Consider the following 6507-nt stretch of genomic DNA (forward strand, 5'->3'; position numbering starts at 1 on the left):
GTGGGTGGGTGGGTGTGAGTGTGTGTGTGTATGATTTCATTTTAATCACAGAAAAATGTGGATTTGGGGTTAGTTTTTTTAAACTGAAAATTGGGGATTTTTAAAAAACAGAGAAAACCAGGATCCCTAGTAAGAATAGATACTAACTTAATGCACCGTAACTGGTACTACTGCACAGTAGTGCCAGTGCATACTTCTTTGTGATGCTAATGAGCAGTAGACTAATTCTACTGCTCATTAGCACAGTTTCTGCCTGCCACGCTAATGTGCAGTAGAATTAGTCTACTACACATTTAGAATCTCATGTAAACATGCCCTCAGAGTACTTTCCAGTCATTTGTTTACCAAAACTACACTTATGGTAGCCAAAATTGCACACAATAATATTTGCAGAAATCCAAGCTGAGAAAAAATTGAGTAAACCTCTGTTGCCAAGAAACTTCTTTTTTTTCTTTTAACCTTACTGTCTTTCTTTCTTTTTGCTGGTTTTCTGGAAAGCCTTTTAGCAAAGAGGCTGTACACTGTAGTAGAGGCATGTCCTTCCCTGAAACCTCCTTTTGTTAGGTGCTCTACATCACAAAAGGACCTCAGACAAGTTTGGTTATAGGCAATGTCTAGCAGAAAAGATTAGTCTGCTAGATCCCATCTTGCAGTTGTTTTAGCCAGTCTGTCAGATGTTTACAAAACCTGTCTTTAGATATCCACTGAGAAACTTATCAGAAGGAATAAAATCAAATTTCTCAAAATATGACTGTTACAAGTTCTCTTCATGACAATACTCCAGAGGCAAGGGGCAGCTTCTAAATGATATCCATACTTGGCTCCTTGCAAAGCTCATTACAGAAATCTTGGAGATGACCACTGTGGATGATAGTAGCAAGAGCGACATAGGGGAGAAAGATTTATCCTCTTTTAATTAGATGCAGCCAAAAAAGGAAAGGAAAGCAAATAATTACCTTTATGACTGCACTTGCTGTTTGAGTTTCCAGCAGCACCCAGAAATGTCACAGAAGCCCAGGATTATGAATTGGTGTCTCAACTGGTGGAGGCATTTCTTCATCCATGGATGCAGATATCACCTCTGCCAATTCTTTCCTTATCCCTTCCTCACCACTTCAGCCTTTTGTGTGCTAAGCAGCAGCCAGCTTCACCCTTCTCCGTTTTGTGATTTCATACAGATAGCAGTTAGCAGCAATTATGTACAAAAAAAATCTCCTTGTATTATAAAGAGTAACTTGAAGGTCTTTTAAAAGACACTGTTAATAATCACATTATTATTTATGCTCACTCAATGCAGGTCTTTGTTGGATTATACACATATAGAATATTGCCGTCTCAGTAATTTCCCAGACACTGTGAATTAGCAGCTATGGGATAGCCTATATTTTTGCACAAATCTTGGAAAGTTCCTCAAGTAAGACATGCTTTGTGTATATAAAACTAGCCAAATTATTACATCTTTATGCAATGTGGGAAGAGAGTTGAGATGAATTTTAAAGGCACTTTTGATTATCAAGTAACATTCTGGCCCTGTTGACATACATCATGGACATTTTGCAATTGACTTTAACACTACTACGTGTTCCCCTGTTTTTCTGATGTTTGATGAAAACATGCAATAAGATGTAATTTTGATTCATATTTCTGGATACAAAAGTTCCTCAGTCATATTCAAGTGGGAACAATTTTTTCCAATGGCTTCTAGAGAAATTGATCTAATTCCTACGTGATGGCATCTTTAACAGGTGAATACAAGTCATCTTAAATAGTATATGTTCAAGCAAAAAGCAAGGCATTTGGCTTCCCTTCTATAAGCTATAAGCTGAACACCTCACTAAAGCAGGTGCGGTGAACTCGAAGAGGGCCTGACAAGGCGCTTCAAAGCTTACTTCTGTGGAATGCTCCAAGTCATTTTTTTCAACTGCAGTAAAACTGTTGCTCTGGTGTCCACTACAGACACTGAGTCAAACCAGTTCCTTTTTTACAAACAAATTTACACACTGCTCAAACTGCTTGAGAGAATTGATAATATTATTCCTAAAATAATGGTCAATTTAAATTTTGCTTGTCAGTTTTCCTTGTTTGCTTCTCCTTTTCCCTACCTGGTAAGAACAAGGAGTAGAGACATGCTATATCTAAATGCAGCACATAGCCACTGTATAATAGCTGAGCAAAGTATTCACGATTGGGCCCAGACAGTGGTGCTAGCTTCAGAATCTTTTGCAATGAAAGCTTGCACTTGGTAAACACTATGGATCTGAGGATCAGGCCTTATTCTGAAGGAGTGCTAGCACCACTATAGTTAAGGTAGAAATGAGGTTACTGTTAATACTGTTTCTGAGTTACAGCTAATGAAATAGGTATTGGTGGCTGACATTTTCAATGTTCTCTTTCTAAAATGTAGCTAATTTTAATGCGATAGAGTTAAACATAAACTTGAAATTAAAACAAAAATTAGCAAGCTCATTAAATGCAAGTATGATGTGTTAACACCAAATTGCACTTACTGATGCATAGCAGAACTAAAGTAGAAGGCACCAGAAAAGTTCCATTGTTGATTGTAGCTTACATGTGCAAATGCATGCAAAGCTTGAAAAATAGAGTTCAAAACAAAGGTAAAATCTGTAGGTGGAACAAGGCAGGAGAAGACAGAGATCAAGGCCTATTGTCACAGAAGATGATTTCAAGCATGGAAAAACTAGAAAGCTAATGGGGGATGCTTTGACTGTGTAATAAATACAGAAATTGCTTACTGGCATCAGTTGGTAGAACTGAAGAACTACTTTTTCACATTAAAGCTATCAAGTTAGCTATTTCTACTGCTTTGAAGATAAGTATTACAAAATATTCTTGCTATTTTCAAAATAGAAATGAAGAAAAAATATTGAAATTATTAGAAAATAGGCTTATATAACCTAAATGTATGCTTTTATGTGAAATTGGATAAATAATATGCTGTTTTAGTGAGAAAGGATAACTTTAACAGTGCTTTGAAACAAAAGAGATCTGACTGTGCAATAAGTTTAATTAAGCCTTAATGGGAGATTTCTTTCTGTTTTCATTATTTTAGCTCTCTTGACAGTCATTAAAAAGTTTGTAATATAAGCACTGGATGCATTTGTTCAGCACAAAACATTTTTGTCTGAGAGTTATTCTTTAGAAACCCTAGAAAAAGGTTTTCTTTTTCCTCTGGTAAAAGTGTTTGCCTGTTTTGTGATGACTGTCTTACATAAGAGAAAAGTGATTTTGAAAGAATCAAGGGCTAGGGACAGAAGTTACACATAAACCAGTATAAGTAATTGGAAGCTGATTCAAATCTGTAACATGACAGAAGTTCAGTGCACATAAACTGCTTTCAAAATGCCTGAAACCAATTTAAAATAAATTTGGATGAGTATAGTATCAGACTTAACTGCTTTAGGATAAATTGGTTTATTGAACTTCTGTCCCAGATCCTCTCCAGATTCAAGTTAACTCTCAGGGCACAGACAGAAGTGACAATTTTTGCCTGATCTGGCCCCTGAAAGCACTCTACAACCATGACCAAACAGAAGTGCATGGCTGCAAAGCACTTTAAAAGGGCCGGATCCCACAAAAATCTGAACCCTCATTGCTTTCAAAACAAAGCATCTTCTGTAACTTGTGTCTGCCTGCCCGCCTACCAGCCCCTGAGCTGTTTTCAAAATGGGAGGGGGAAAGAGAGCAGAGGGAGTTTGATCTGGTTTTTTTCAGCCCCTGGTGGCAAATGGGGTGGGTGTATTGTAACCCCCCTGAGGTGGCAGGGTGGAGCTCAATTCACCCAGCCTACACTCCAGCACTGGCTAGAGAACCCCTAGAATGAACTCCCTCCCCTGCCTTTCCCTGCTCCCAATCTGAAAACAGGAACAGGCTAGAAGGGAAAAGGGACTGTTTCTAGGGGAACTGACTGCAGGCTCTCAGCCACCAGCTAGACTCAATTCCCCCCTGAAACCAACAGTGAACTTCTGTATGGTCCGGGGGATCCTTGTAACTCATAATGCTTCTCATAAAGCTTCCTCAGTTAGGGTAAGGAGGTGTACTTCTGTCTGTGCCCATACTCCCCCAGCATCCAAGGATGGTTTGTACCTCCTCTGCAAACCCCTCCTTGCAGGGTGGATGGGCTAGCTTTGGGCCAAGCTGTCCACTTCTGCTGAGCAGGGAGGCATGCTCTAGTCCCCAGAGGCTTCTGGCCTGGGCCACTGCAGGCATGTGGCTGCATTTCCAGAATCAAAAGTGAATTTCTGTTTGCTTGCTTATTGGTTCCCTCTACACAGTTTACACTAACCTGCAAAGATTAAATGGATTAAGCCTCGGCCTTTTTTACTTTCTGTATGTAGCCAAAGAGTCTAGTGGGTCCTGAGACTGGTTTGAAGGACAGAGAGTTTCTTTTCATGCACAGTGAAGGCAAGTAAAGTTGTGAAAAACTTCTGATATTTGAAATAAAGGGTGAGATACGGTTTGTGGCGATTTCAAAGCAGAACTTTGCCATTTGAAACTGGTTAATTCTTCTTCAGGCCTAGTCTTGGGATTTCAGTGGTTAATAAGCAGCAAATCGATGTGAGCAAAAAGATACAATGAGAAAGAAAGTCAAGATAGTAAAGAAATAAAGTGAAGGTGTCTGGTAATTCAGTCCTGTAGGAAAAACCATATATATATGAAACTTGCCTCACTTACATTGACCATTCACAATGACTTCAGCTGAAACTATGTTTGGACTTCATGCATGAATAGGATGAGTAGGATTTAGACCAAGAATTGTAAAATGCATAAAGACATGAAAAGTGTCTATGATGTTGTTTGAGTTCAGACGGATTTTGCGAGTTTTGAAATATTAGGCTAGGAATGTAAAATGCCAAAACCTTGGTGAAAGTCTTTGATAGTCTTTGTAAGAAAAAGAAAATGCCAATTAATCATTTTGTATCTAAGTCCCTGACACACATACTAATTGGAACAGAACCAATTTAATTTTGCTTTTGATTTGATGTGATGACAGAAATCTAGTTTTTTTTTGTAGTAAGTACTGAAGGAATATTAAAATGAAACATTTTTGTACCAGTCTCCACTAAAAATGATATAGACTTAACATTATTTTAAGCCACATTTTAGAAGAAAATGTGTTCAGAGCATGGTGGCATAAATGGCACGCTTATCACCGAGTTTTTACAGCTGAATGCTAGAATAGAATTTGCAGCTCACTCTTCACAGAGTTGTAAATAATGAGAGCAATAATTAGAACAGAGAAAGCTCATCTGGCAAACAGGTTCTCTCTTTTTAAATGCGAGTAGAGTTTAAGGCCCATTATTATCAACCCAATCTGAGTTGTATTCAAGTACAAATATTATAAAAGAAAAAGGATATATACTGCATGGCATGAAATCATTATCCTGCTGAAGTTAGTGGAAAGATTTAACCATGATATTTGCCAGTTAAATACATAGTGGGTGTATCTAAACGAGACGTTTACTGCAGTTGCCTAATTAGCTTCGTAGGAAACATCTCAGTATCTACATGTGCAGTGCTATTAGGAGACAGTAAACTATTTAATTCTGCCACAGGTTATTACTTGTAAATACAAGTACTATCCTGCAGTGGATTTTTTTACTCCACAGCACCACATGTCTTGATGCTGACAGGGCTGGCTGGGGCACAAAGGCACTTCAGGGCAGAGCCTGCCTGCCAGCTAACCCTACACTGGAGCACCCTCATGCCCCAGTCAGCCCCTCTGCATCAAGTAAGCTGGGTTGCAACAACCCCGGGCTGGCAGGCTGACCACCCAGGTACCCTGCCAGCTGGGGCTGCACCAACCTACCTCAACATGCTGCAGTCCTGGGTGCACATTCAAACACAGTTCCCAGGAGCACTGGAGTCTATTGCTATGCATTAATAGCCTGTGTAGATGTGCCCTGACATGTTTTAATTCACATCTCTTTTCTGTGGAAGATGTGGTTTGGTGGGATATCCAAAGGGCTCAATATTATTTTAACTCTGGTCTGTCTCTAATTCACAGTAAAGATAGGCCAGAAATGATCACTTTGGAAAATTGCCCCCATGACTTTGGAAGGCAGGGGGAACTATGTTCTATTGATATATATTGAAAATATTAATGACTAATAAAAAGCACCTACCTAAAGACACACTGGGTGCATCTATGTGAGATAGCATCTACATGAGGGAACAGTAGCATAGTTTACTGCACAGTAAGCATATGCGTCTATACATGCACATGCTTACTGGGCAATAAGCCTCACTAATTGCAAGTAAATTTGCTACCTGCAAATGCAAGTAGCAAATTTACTTTTGATTAGTAATGGTGCAGTAGTGCTCAGGCAGACACCTGACTAGGAGCAAATCTGCTCCTGGTCAGCTGGCCGGCCAAAGGCAGGAGATTGCTTCCTGCTCGTAGGAGCTGCCTGCTGCCAAGGTAGGCTCCACCACTGGGGCCTGGGTGGGGACTATGCCCCACTACCCCAGCAGCAGGGAACTCCAAGC

The sequence above is a fragment of the Gavialis gangeticus genome, unplaced genomic scaffold, assembly GCF_001723915.1.
Source record: "Gavialis gangeticus isolate Ggan-Ray unplaced genomic scaffold, GavGan_comp1, whole genome shotgun sequence".
Classification (NCBI taxonomy): domain Eukaryota; kingdom Metazoa; phylum Chordata; order Crocodylia; family Gavialidae; genus Gavialis; species Gavialis gangeticus.